This window comes from Triturus cristatus, chromosome 7 (genome assembly GCF_964204655.1).
Source record: "Triturus cristatus chromosome 7, aTriCri1.1, whole genome shotgun sequence".
Taxonomy (NCBI): Eukaryota; Metazoa; Chordata; class Amphibia; order Caudata; family Salamandridae; genus Triturus; species Triturus cristatus.
Genome location: NC_140590.1, coordinates 146,765,011 through 146,777,979, shown reverse-complemented (window position 1 = coordinate 146,777,979; position 12,969 = coordinate 146,765,011). Strand labels below are relative to the sequence as shown.

The 12,969-nt window shown below is 40.0% G+C and overlaps 1 protein-coding gene across 6 annotated transcripts in view; it reads right to left on the bottom strand.

The window, feature by feature from the left end:
• LOC146809066 (uncharacterized) overlaps positions 1-12,969 on the bottom strand; it is a 461,119-nt gene that overhangs the window by 342,684 nt on the left and 105,466 nt on the right. The window lies entirely within an intron of this gene.

Genomic DNA, 12,969 nt, shown 5'->3' with positions numbered 1-12,969 from the left:
GTTAATCCTATAAAATTGAAATAATGGTTTCTTCAGATGCTGCAATTTGTATCTAAAATTTTGGTTTTAGAAAAATTAAGTAACTATTTGGTAATTCTGCAGGCAAACGTTGCTTGAAAATCAATTGAGAATCATTACACAGTGTCCAGCCTTTTTCACATTTTAGATAAACTGTGTAATGACCAGAAGTTATACAAGGTCCATCATGGAATATTATTGCAACTGCAACAAAAGTTTTTCCTGATATTGATAATTGATATCCTACAAACTTATTTATTAAAGTGTCAAATTTTGTTCCATCAGCTCTACAACGTTGTATCATTAAAATTACATACTGTCCATATTTCTTTAACCGCATCCCTGCTCATGACGGAACCACTCCGTCATGAGCCACGGGTGCCGTGTGCTCATGACGGAGTGGTTCCGCCCACGCGACACGGATTCCCTGCCTGTGCAGGCGAACAATGCAGGTGGGCGGAGTCGTGACGGAACCACTCCGTCATGAGCACAGCGCGCCCTTGGGTCATGACGGAGTGGTTCCTTCACGAGCATGGCGGCGCTGCGCTGCCCCCAAACCCCCCCAGCGCCGCAGCAAAATTCGTGCCGCGGCGAAGGGGTTAAAAATAACGTTGACAACATTTCTGATTTACATTGAGAACATTCCATGTTGTGATATGCCTCTTTAACTAATTTACTAAAAGTCACTGATTTACTCTCTGGTAATGTTAAATGTATGAACCTTTCAGAATCAACATTAGTGCTGAATGTGTTCAAACAATTTTCACAACAATGTTCCCATTTATAAGAGAGGCCAAATATATTTTCTATTTCTACCCCTTCATCTTCCAGTACCATAAACATATACATTAAGAATTCCTGTGCATCTTGCTCAACATTTTGTGTAAACTGTGTACATCCAGAACATACATCTAAAAGATTTCTAACATCAGAAGCACTTTCTATTTTAGTTTTATCATTACTCAGCTTCTCATAAAGGAAACTCAGCAGAGAACAGAATCTTTTTTCATGATTTAGTATTATCTGCTCTTGCAAACTTTCAAGATAAAATTCAGCACTACATTAGCGTAGCAGTTGACACCAGAGCTATTTTCAAAATGACAACCAACAACCTCTTCAACATTGTCCTTTTTCTTTTTGCTTGCAATCACATCACTCTCCATTTGTTTACTCTTCTGTACATCCTCATTACAGATATTCTCAATTCTCCTTTTCCAACAAACACCACGTTTTTCAAATACAGGATACTGACCTAAATGAGGAGCATAGCTTTTTTTTCATCTATTATACTCCTTTACACAGTTTGCATCAGCACTAACTTTTGAGTCATCAAAGTCTATCATGAATAAACCAGATATTTTTTTCACGCGTGACAAAGCAACATATGCCATACCTTCTTTAAACACACTAGATCCAATGTTTACAAAAGCACTATCTACAGTGAGTTAATCCTTGAGATTTGTGAAAAGTTACATCATATGCTAGAGAAAACGGAAACTGCTTCCTACGTACATATAAGTCTTTCACAAGCAAAAAACGGACTGAACAACGACTAATATCTTTTATCTCTGCAATCTGATCAAATTTTATTTTTAAAAATTCAATTCCATCTTTTTTCTGGTAATTAACAAAACCCACAACTTTACCCATAGCTCCATTCACTAAACCTTTTTCTACATCCAAATTACGTCTTAAAATTACTCGACAGTTCATACATACATAAAGATTCTTTTCTAAACCAGCTGTTTGAGATGTTGTTCTCTAGAGAATCCAATTTAGTTGTCAATTTGCTTGTCAATATAATAGTTATTCCTTCATGTTGTATTTTATCCACAGCTTCCAGTTTTATAATCGTTTCATTTTCCAATTTCAAAAGTTCGTGATTGAATATAGAGCATTCATGTAGTGTTGGCATTAAGCAGATTACAGTATTTTTTTCAGCAATTTTCATGTATATTTTCTCTGGAACTATTTGTTCTGTTGGAAACAAATTACATAGCAATCAACTCTGTAAAGCGTTTCTGCCATGTTCTGTGAGTAGTCCAATTCTGATATCTTTGAGAATACTTGCATAATCCTCATCATTTGCTTGCCTCATATTGGTAATGAGTTCTTTATACTCAAAGTATGTCCAAATATTAACATTATCTATACTTCCTAACGACTTTTTCGTGTCTTCACGTGTAAGAGTATGAAATACTGGTTGTCCTTTAACTGGAGTGAGCTGCAAAAGATCCCCAAAAACTATGACGTGTTTTCCTCCAAATAACACGTTATAGTCTGTCTTTAGAATTTGCTGCATTCTTAAATGCACAAAGGCAAGCATTAAGTTTGATACCATGCTTACCTCATCAATAATGAGTACTTTCATTTTCTTCAATACTCTTGAAACTTCAAAACATGCTTCTCCTGTTAGCTTGTGGTATTGTATTTTGTTCTCATGCTCTACTGGTAACATTAGCAAACAATGTAAGGTAATTCCTTTTATGTTATACGCTGCTAACCCAGTTGGAGCAGTAACACAAGACAAAGTTGAATCAGTTTTTTTCTGTAGGTAGCTTCTAATTACTTTAATTAAGAAACTTTTTCCAGTTCCAGCTTGTCCACTCACATACAATCTGATTGGTTCAAATGATGTGCATGAGCACTCTTTATTTTCATGTAGTAATCCGTGATCAATTTGTTTTCTGACTTCCTCATAAATTTGTTGTTGTTCATCATTCAGTTGTTGTTCCAAATTTGGTAAGTTTATTAAATCTTCCTGAGCTTGATTCATAGCTGTTTCCACTTCAGTCATGGCTATTGCAGCTTCATTTTCTACAATTGGTTGTCCTAGAGGATCTTGACTGAACGTCCCAGAACTTTGACTGTCTTGAGAACTGTCTCTAGCTACTTCAGCTGCAATTGTTGCTTCTTGTTCAATTTCTTCATTTAACATTTGTACATAAGTTGTGAAAGTACTGCATTCTATGCTATCTTTGCATGCATTAAAGGAATCTTCATAGCTCTGAAAATCTCCAAGTAATTCATCCTCTGAACGCCATGGTTTAAACAACTGTAAAAGTGCTTAGTAGTAAAATTCCTTTTTGTCAGTAGTGTCGCAACTCAGCTTCCTGTGATTAATCAAACTTCCTTTTGTTTGCTTCACCAAACATCCTTCCTCACCAGTGACTTTATATTTTCCATTGTTGATGTCTTCTGTGGCATTCCATTTAAAAATGTAGTTCTGCAGCACTTCATAGAGACACATGTTCTCAAGATGATGACTTCTTTGTGGGTAATATGTGTCCAAAATGTTTGTTCTTAAAATGTCTGTACTTTCTGGTTCGTACTCTGCTAAATATTCAATTTCTCGAATAGATTTCAGTACCCGATTTCGCATTCCTGCAAGGCCTAAACTTACCCAAATTATTCTTCTGGATTTGGAGTACAGACTTGCAGATGATAACCTGAGCATTCGTATGATCCAATTTCTCGATGCAATAACATCTTTAAACTGAAACTGTATAGCTTTTTACTGACAGTCTTCTCGTGAGAAATCTCTTCCCACATTTCTTTCAATTCCGTTTTCTAAGATTTAGTGATGTAAGATGTGACATACCGAGCAACAGCAATAGAATTGTCAGCTACATATTGAATATCCATGTTAGCATTCCACATGGATAAAATGACTGGGTTGTAGTCATTTATGTATTTCGACTCTTCTTTTCTTCTTAGGTTGTAGGTATTTTTCGGCGATTTTCTTGTAATAGTATGACGCACAGCTGACATAAAACGGTTTACTCTTCCTTTTGAAAGAACAGGTCGTGGAAATCCAAATCAACATTTTGTGTAGAATTTATCTTTACTCTTGTACTTTCGTCGACAGTATTTTCCACACCAATGACTTTGGAAACGTAAAACTTGCTCTTTTAAGATTTTTTCTTCTGTGCTTTTAGGTATAGCACATGTTGCATATTGTTCAATGAAAGATAAAACTGCATCATCAGAATCCGTTCCAAATTTTGGGGCATCCTTGATCCACAACAGCATATGAATATGAGGAGCACCTCTTGCTTGGTACTCTTTTCTCCAAAAGAAATCCACAACTTCTCCAAGAGGTGGATTTTTTTTTTATTGCAGATGAAGGACATCATAGCCTCAAATCTTATTGAAATATCTGCAAACATTAACCAGATCCAATGAGCACAATTCTCCTGCTGTCTTGTATTGGATGTTTTCAATATTTGAATTTGCCTCTCGAAGAAAATCCAGTAAATCATCCCAAGCGTACTCAGCACAGCTTAGGGTAAGGAACCATGTAGGAGTTCCTAAATTCCGTAACATACATTTCAATTCTCCATGGCGTCGGTACCAATATTCATTAGTTCCACGCTGACAAGCCATCAGATTAATCAATTGAGATTCCAAATGATCATCTCGCTGTTGCACTTTGTTGATAAAATCCTTTGCAGACACATTATGTAGATGTACTCCAGTTTTTAAAATGTGATTTACTGCATAAGATGCAGACAAGTCACTTTCAAATAAAAGATGGAACAAATAAGGAATACTTTGACGAAATCTTGGATCTTCTGCATATAATCTTGTAGTCCGATACTCAGATGCAGGAATCTGTACTGGACGTTCATCATATCGTCCACCTTTTCCTGTAGGAAACAGCTGGGGAAAACAACGAGCTTCCAAGCTCTCCTCCCATACACTCACGGGAGTTACTTTTGCTTTTTTCATCTGAAACAGATCAATAGTGTTTCCCATAACTTCTTTAGAATGAAGAGGATGTATACTGAAATGATCATAAATTTCTTCTTCTTTTGACTTATCCACTTTTTCAATTTGCCCAGTTGGTATTCCTGTGTCTTCTAGTAAAACTTCTTCATCTTCATCCATATAAATTGATTCATACCATTTATTATTTCTTTTCAAATATAAATTTGCTCTTTGTACTTTTCGTACATCTACCAGCTCCTGCCAAATTTTCTTATTCTTTGTAGGTACACCATTAACCAGAATAACTAATGGTTCAGTTTCCAAACTATCTGCATCAATTGTTTCAATATTTTTTTTCAAATCCAATGGCAAATAGACAACTCTTCTTTTTAAACCTCTTTGTAAATCTGAAGGAGGTAATTTACCTGTTTTGGGCTCCATACAAACTATAGTCTGAAACGGATGGACACATTGAATGAGTATAGACTCCTACGTATTTAAATCAGAAAGTTCTGCAGGAATATCAACCAATTCTAAATTATTATGTACAGCTCTAGCTGGCATTTTATTTTCTTCCAACTTGTTATAACAGTATTTACAAATACGCTGATCTTCACCCAAATCAAAACTATTTTCCAGAAATAAATATGTAGCAAAATCCTTCCACACATGATTATCTTCTTTTTCACTTTTTTAATAGAGATCAACATTCCTTGTTTGAATTTTATAATGGCTTCTCCGGCAACAAATACAAGTAATATTCGGTCTTTCATTAGAGAGGATAGTAAATTTTGTCATTTGATCTTCAAAATTTTTACTAACAGTGAGTTCCACATTTTCTTCCACATTTTCCTCAATAACTGTCAATTCCTGCACTTTCTTGTTCTGGACCAAAGTAACAAAACTGAATATCATCAGTAACCTTCTGTGCATCTGATACAGATCCATGGAACAGAGCAGTATTCAACTCATTCAACTTTAGTGCTGGACTTTTAGCAAAATACAATCTTCTCACAAACTTTCTCATTTCAGTATGATGTACTGCCAGCATCCTAAAATGGTGAAAAACACTTTGACAAACTTTCCTAGAAAGACAAGCCAGAGAATGTCCTTGCAAACCAGTATTCTCTCTCACTCTGCATGGATCTAGTCTTTGAAGCACCTTAATCTTGTGTTTAACACTTTTTTTACTATATTCTCTTAGAAAGTCACGTAATTTATCAATAGATTCCTGTCGTACAGTACAAATACTACTACAATTCCAAGTGTACACTGGGGCTTTAGGACGTCTCCCCATAACCTCATCAGCTAACACTTCTTCCTCATTTCTTGGAACCATTTTCTCCTTTTCCATTACACAACCATCTTTAACTTCATAAGCTCGACCATTGGTGTCAACTGCATGCAGCAAACTATTACTTTGAAGATAACTATCTTCATTAAAAAATGGTTCAGTACTTTAACTATGCTTCCATTCTCCTAAGAACACTTTACAAAAGTTATTTTTTTTCACTACTCTTTTCCTTTTTGACTTCATTGCATTAATTTATCTAATGTACGCATCCTGTTCAAAATTAAAATGAATAGTTTTCCAATTCCAAAGCCTTTGCAACAATTGATTCAATATGTTTCATTTTCTTATAAAATGTGGCTTTCTTCTTATATTTTTTCACATCCTTTAGCAAATTTAACATCACTTCTCTGAAACATTTTTCTACGAATGTTTTTAAAATCTATTTTTCGTTTTAAGTCATTCTTTCTTACTTCTGATTCTACATTAGCATTTAGTATTTTCTGTCGATTGTTCTGTTGTTTTGTACTTGAAACACTATTTGCAGTGGATATATTTTTAAAATGTTTTCTTTGTTTGAGGATATTTTTAAAAAAAATCCTTAGTCTGCTTACCAGAAGACTTTTTCTTTTTTCCAACATGAGGTTCTTCAACTAATTTTTGTTGTCCAGTTGTCTTCAAATATAGATGTTGTTGCTGTTCTTTTCTCTTTCTTGATTTGATAGGCATCTTTAATTTATTTCAGTGTTGTTCAGCAATACCTGAAAAAACTTTAAAAAAAATACCTTTATGTAATATAAATATATTACTATATTTTTTATGAGCTTTTCAAATCCTATCATATAAGCTGACCCTTTCCTATGACTGCAAGTCTTACAGAACAACAGCAACATAAATTAAATCTCTGACATCAATTCCTGTGTGCACACAGACTCATGGTGTGATTCTAGGCAGAAAACGATATTTGATTGGCAATTTAAAAACACATTTAATACTGTGGTACAGTAAGTGATAATTACTGTAACTGCCTGACACATTTTCCTTATAGTTTAGAGAGGCAGAAAAGAGCACATGTCCTAACAGCTACTTGAGACCATGTGCATGTGATACCTGGGTGAGTGATTAGACTAGAGCAAAGGAAATGAGCCTTGGTGATGTTGAATGTGTTAGCGTTACACACTGCTATCTGAAATACCACACAGTGCTGAATAGTAAGCATGGGAGTGCAGGAGAAGCAGCTCTCTGTGTGCTAAGAGTGTGTTTCTGGAGACTGTGTATTGTCAGGTGCAAGAGAGATCTGCATGGACGCTTGCACAACTGCATGAAGACTGCAGAGATGTATGTAAGAGTACATGTGTGGTAAGGGTTAATTGGAGTTTTGAACATGTAGGAACTACCTCACTCATTGCAAGAGTGGAAGGAAAATCTACCCTGTTGATTTCAAATGTGTTAGCATTTGCCTCTCATTTGTGAGATAGTGATTTCTGCTGAATGCTAACCATCACAGTTCAAGAAAACAAGCTGCCCCTTTCCTGAGAGTGCAATTCTTACAGAACAACAGCAACACAAATTAAATCTCTGACAACAATTCCTGTGTGCACACAGACTCATGGTGTGATTCTACGCACAAAACAGTATTCCTAGGTAATACCAGTACACCTTAACTTATGGTGAAGACATACTCCATAATATCTTACAAGTTCAATGCAGTTAAATATCTTCCAAAACATAAAATGTAAAACACAACTTTAAAAGAAGAAACAAATTTCTATTATTTATATCAAAATGCACCACATACATCCCCTCTCAAAATCATAACTCACCTTTAAAAGCAGTCCCGCGCAGCGGATTTTATCGCTGACACGGGCAAAACAAAGCAGTGTTAGGCTTTTCCTCGCCGTCCTCGGCACCAAGCAGGGACACCCCCCCTTTGACGAGGCCACGCCCACCAGAGCACACTATTTAGGTGCCGCTGAATGCAAGCGACCCTAGCAACACTCGTGTCTCCTGAGGCAGAAGCCGGGAGCTAGGCTAGCGCAATTTTAACCTTGATTGTTACTTCATCCTGTGATTTTAAAAATATTCTTGAAACTCGCTCACCTTTCTCCACGACATCTGTAACTCCCGCGCAGCGGATTTTATCGCTGACACGGGCAAAACAAAGCAGTGTTAGGCTTTTCCTCGCCGTCCTCGGCACCAAGCAGGGACACGCCCCCTTTGACGAGGCCACGTCCTCTTCAGACGTCAATTTCCCCTTATAAGTATGTGCCACTTCCGGACGCGCGCAGCGGGCGCGCCGTCAGCGCGCCGAAGGCGCGCCAAAGGCAAGCCCGTCCAGATCTCGCCAACAATCTCACTGTCGAGACTACTAGTGTACCGACCGCCAGGCTCACTAGGGGAATTCTCCGGTACTTTGATGGATCACATCACACTAAAAACAATTACTGCCTCCAATTTTCTCCTCCTAGGAGATCTGAATCTGCATTTTTTTGGACTCTGCGGATAACACCGCAGCTAACCTACTAGCAGATCTTGCATCAGTTGACCTACATCTTCTGAACTCAAAAGCTACCCATGAGAAAGGCCAGCTTTAGGACCCGATCTTTACAAATATTAGGAACCTCAAAACCCAAGATCCCACCCCCCTCCCATGGACAGACCACTTACTGGTCCCCATGTATTGGCATCTCCAAACTACCCCGGCTCTAACACAGAAAACCAGGACACTCTGGAGACGGTGGCACAAGCTGATACCAGAGGAATGGGAAGCTAAGTTAAGAGATTCCACCGCACCTCTCTCCTCGGATCCCAACACGGTGGATAGAGAATTTAACGGTTGGCTCACCCACTCCCTAGACAGCCTTGTCCCACTAACCAGCACCCTTAAACATATCAAAAGGATCAACCCAGCTCCATGGTACACACCTTCCCTGAACGCATTAAGGAAGGAGTGCAAAAGAACTGAACGCACTTGGAGGAAAAATAAGTCTGTGAAGGAAAAAGATGCCTTCCAGTTGTCCATGAAAGCGTACAAACTAACACTTCGTAATGCCAAAAGTGCCTTTTACGAGGAAAAAATAAAGAATTCCTCCTGCTCAGCCAAGGAGACCTTCCTTATCCTTAAAGAGCTCCTCCATGTCCCTGACCCCCCACAAAAACCTATGGACCCCAAAGCAGCGGAAAAAAAATGTGTCAATCTAGCTACCTTTTTTGACGAACAAACCAGACACCACTGGAAAAATTAAGGACCTACCTCCCTTACAGAGGAATTCCTCTGCGAAACCCGATACACCCCAGCTGGCGTCACTCGGCCCGGTCACCATGGAGGAAGTTGCAGCAACATTTGCTTCAATCAAGAGTGGCGCCCCCAGTGACCCAGTACCCATAAGATTTCTCAAAGATATAACTCAAACCGTAGTGCCCCCGCTGACCGCCCTAATCAACACCTCTTTAGTCCAAGGTGAAGTCCCTTCGAGTTGGAAGGAGGCGGTCGTTAAAGGGCTTCTTAAGAAACCATCACTAGACCCTGAGGATCTATCAAATTACAGACCAATCTCTCTCCTCCCTTGGATTGGTAAGGTCGCAGAGAAACTCGGAAATAAAAAACTGTCTCAATTCCTGGAAACCAACCATCTCCTCAAGAACTCCCAGACGGGTTTTCGACCAGGTCAGGGCACTGACACCGCTCTCCTCGCAGCAGTGGAGAAGACCAGAGAAATTCTCGATACAGGAGGATCAGTGGCAGTGGTCCTCCTGGATTTGAGCGCGGCATTCGACACTGTCAGCCACCAGGTCTTAACCCAACGCCTAGAAAACATCGGAGTGAAAGATACAGCGCTGAAATGGCTTTCGTCCTTTCTCTACCAACGCTCTTTCCAAGTCTGGGAATGTGAAGGCCGTTCCCCCGCCATCCCCCTCCGGTGTGGTGTGCCACAGGGCTCATCACTAAGCCCCACGTTATTTAACGTGTACATGGCCCCACTGGAGGAGTTGGTCTCCCCATTTGGAGTCACCATCGTCAGTTATGCTGACGACACTCAGCTGGTGGTGACTCTCTCTCACCCCAAGCTAGAGCCTTCCAATCTCCATGACTGCCTCTCCAATATACATCAATGGATGAGCGACTCAGCACTGAAATTAAATGGGTCAAAAACGGAGATCCTTCTCCTAGGTCAAAAAACACTGATTCTACCCCCAAACATCTGGCCCGTCTGTATGGGTGAACCCCCTGCCCCTAAGACGGAAGTTAAGAGTTTGGGAGTATGGTTAGAGAAAGACCTCACCTTCAGAACGCAGGCAAGGAAAACGGCCGGCATCTGTTACGGCCTATTAAGATCATGTAAAAAGGTGCTCTCCCTACTCCCTTTACAGTCCCGACTACTGCTGATCCAAGGCCTAGTTGTGTCCAGGTTGGACTACAGCAACGCCATTTATTTAGGAGCCCCGGAAACCACTCTCCAAATACTACAGAAAACCCAGAATGCCGCTGCCCGGCTGCTCACGAATACCCCAGCCAGAACATCAGCCAAACCCGCACTGAAAAAACTACATTGGCTTCCGATCAGGGAAAGAGTGAGATTCAAGGCCCCATGCCTGGCTCACAAAGAGCTTCACAACGCGGGCTCACCAATTCTTAACAACTGGATTACACCCTACAGACCGACAAGAGCGCTTCGATCGGACCATGAAAATCTTATTGTGGTTCCCAGGGTAAAAAAGGCCCGCGCAGGAGGTCGCCGCTTCTCAGTCCACACAGCGAAACAATGGAACGCGCTTCCCTTGAAACTTAGATCAGAACCTAACCTCCTCCGCTTCAGGAAATCTCTTAAAACCTTTCTTTTCCCTTAAACTACGTTCACCCCCGTACCTTCATCTATCAGGACCACGAGGTTTAGCGCTGGGATACTTTTGGGTGACTACGCGCTCTATAAAAACCTAAAATAAAATAAAAATAAATAAGTTAGTTGAGAAAGAAATGTGGCACTCACACAGCAGATTATCAGAGCCAGAATCTGGGCTGTTCTCCTCACACCAGAACTAGTAAATGGCAAACTTTCCCTCTCTTTTTTCACACATATACATGTTAACTCCAAATCACATTGCTTCCCACATTTTTTCAAATGGAAACACCCATTTCTATTGGTTGCAAATTTCAACACTTTCCAAATTATCCCTACCCCCAACATGACTTCTACCTGCTAGCATAGCAACAGGTCATGGAACACTGGTGTGAGCAGAGGTCAAAAGTTTACCACACAATGTTTCTAATCCAAAGAGCAAGAGTGCTTGACTTTTCAAACCAAACAGCAAATCCAAACTAATGTTCTCTGGGAACACAATTTTCTGAACCAATACAAAACATGCTTTTAAAAATGTAAACATACAACATAGTTTTTAGTGTAGAATGGTTTGAAACAGTCAATGAGTTATTAAAAAAAAGTATGTAAGCCTCCATTTTACAACTATCCTTCTTTTCATTTTGCCATTCTACTGAAAGACACCTTCTGAGTGCATCCAGACCTCCTTGGAAGATGTTCACAGTTTGGATTGTAGGTCATAGCTATTAGGCCTGGGCGAAAATTTCGTTCCGTTAGCGGATATTGCGATAATTTGGCATTTTCGCGTTCCAAAGGAGAGCGCGGAAATGTCAAAATTTCCGCATTCCGCAGCTTTGCGATAATTTGTTTCTTGCTCACACTGTAAAATAATACATTCTCGGGCGCGCAATCGCCTTACATGAATCCCCGCGTTCGCCGACAAGTTTTCCCGATCCGGTCGCGTTCTCCATGAGATGTTGTATTGTTTTAGCCATTTGCGCTGTCTCGCGACAGTTCGCGTCCGCAGTGACGTCATGCGTCGCGCAATCACGTCTCTTCTCGCGATCATGCACCGCGAGACAACTGAAAACAAGATGGCCGCGCCCGCGAGCAACCGCAGGGGTAAGTTGGCGACCCTCAACCATGCAGAAAATATCGCGAACGGGCGGGAAAAAAACTTCCGCATCTTCGCGATATTTCCGCGTGTTTGCGGAGATTTGTGACATTTTCGCGATAATTTGCGAAAGTGAACTTCGCAAATTCCGCCCACCCCTAATAGCTGTGTCTTCTGGAGTGAAACGTATGTAGAAAAAAGAGGTATTGTGAAAGACTTTGCTTTGCCAAATGTAGACATTAAATGGATTGGTCAGAGAGGGTTAAAGTGGCACCAATTAATGCCTTTGGTGAAATCCTTTCTACATCTCCCACAGCCTAACCTTATAATTGTGCACTGTGGTGGAAATGACCTAGGCACTTTAACTGGGGTAGGTCTGGAAATGCTTGTTAAGGACACCTTTGTGCAATTGATGTCACTTTTTCCACAAACTACCTTTGTATATTCTAATATATGCCAAAGGCAAAAGTGGAACTGGTCCAACCAACATTGTCCGCAGACTGACAAAGCAAGAAAGCACGTCAATAAGTCTGTTTTCTGCTTTCCTCAGAGACTATGGTATGGGTTCTATATACCACAACAACTTGCGTTACAACATGCAAGGGATTTATACATTTCAATGATGAAGGGAACAGAGTCTTCCTCTTGAACTTTAGACTCTGCATCGGTACTTACTTGTAGGTACCCAAAAACGCTCAATGAACACAACGGCTCTTTTTAGAACCACCTAACATCTAAACACTTAAAATGGATTTTTAATTCTATTTTTTTTAATGATTTTTTTTCAGCCGTGCGCGCACCGTGCGCGCACCACGCAATTTTATGAAAAAAAATAAAATGTTTTTTTTACCCTTCGGGGTCCTTCAGGGACCCCCTGACGAAGGCTAGTGGGTCAGGAACTCCCTACCCTGCCCCCTTTTCACGTTCTCCAACTTTTTTTTTTTCATATCGACACTCAAAATGGCGTCTGACACTTCCTGATTTCGACCGATTCGAATGTTTACTGACATCTAACCACC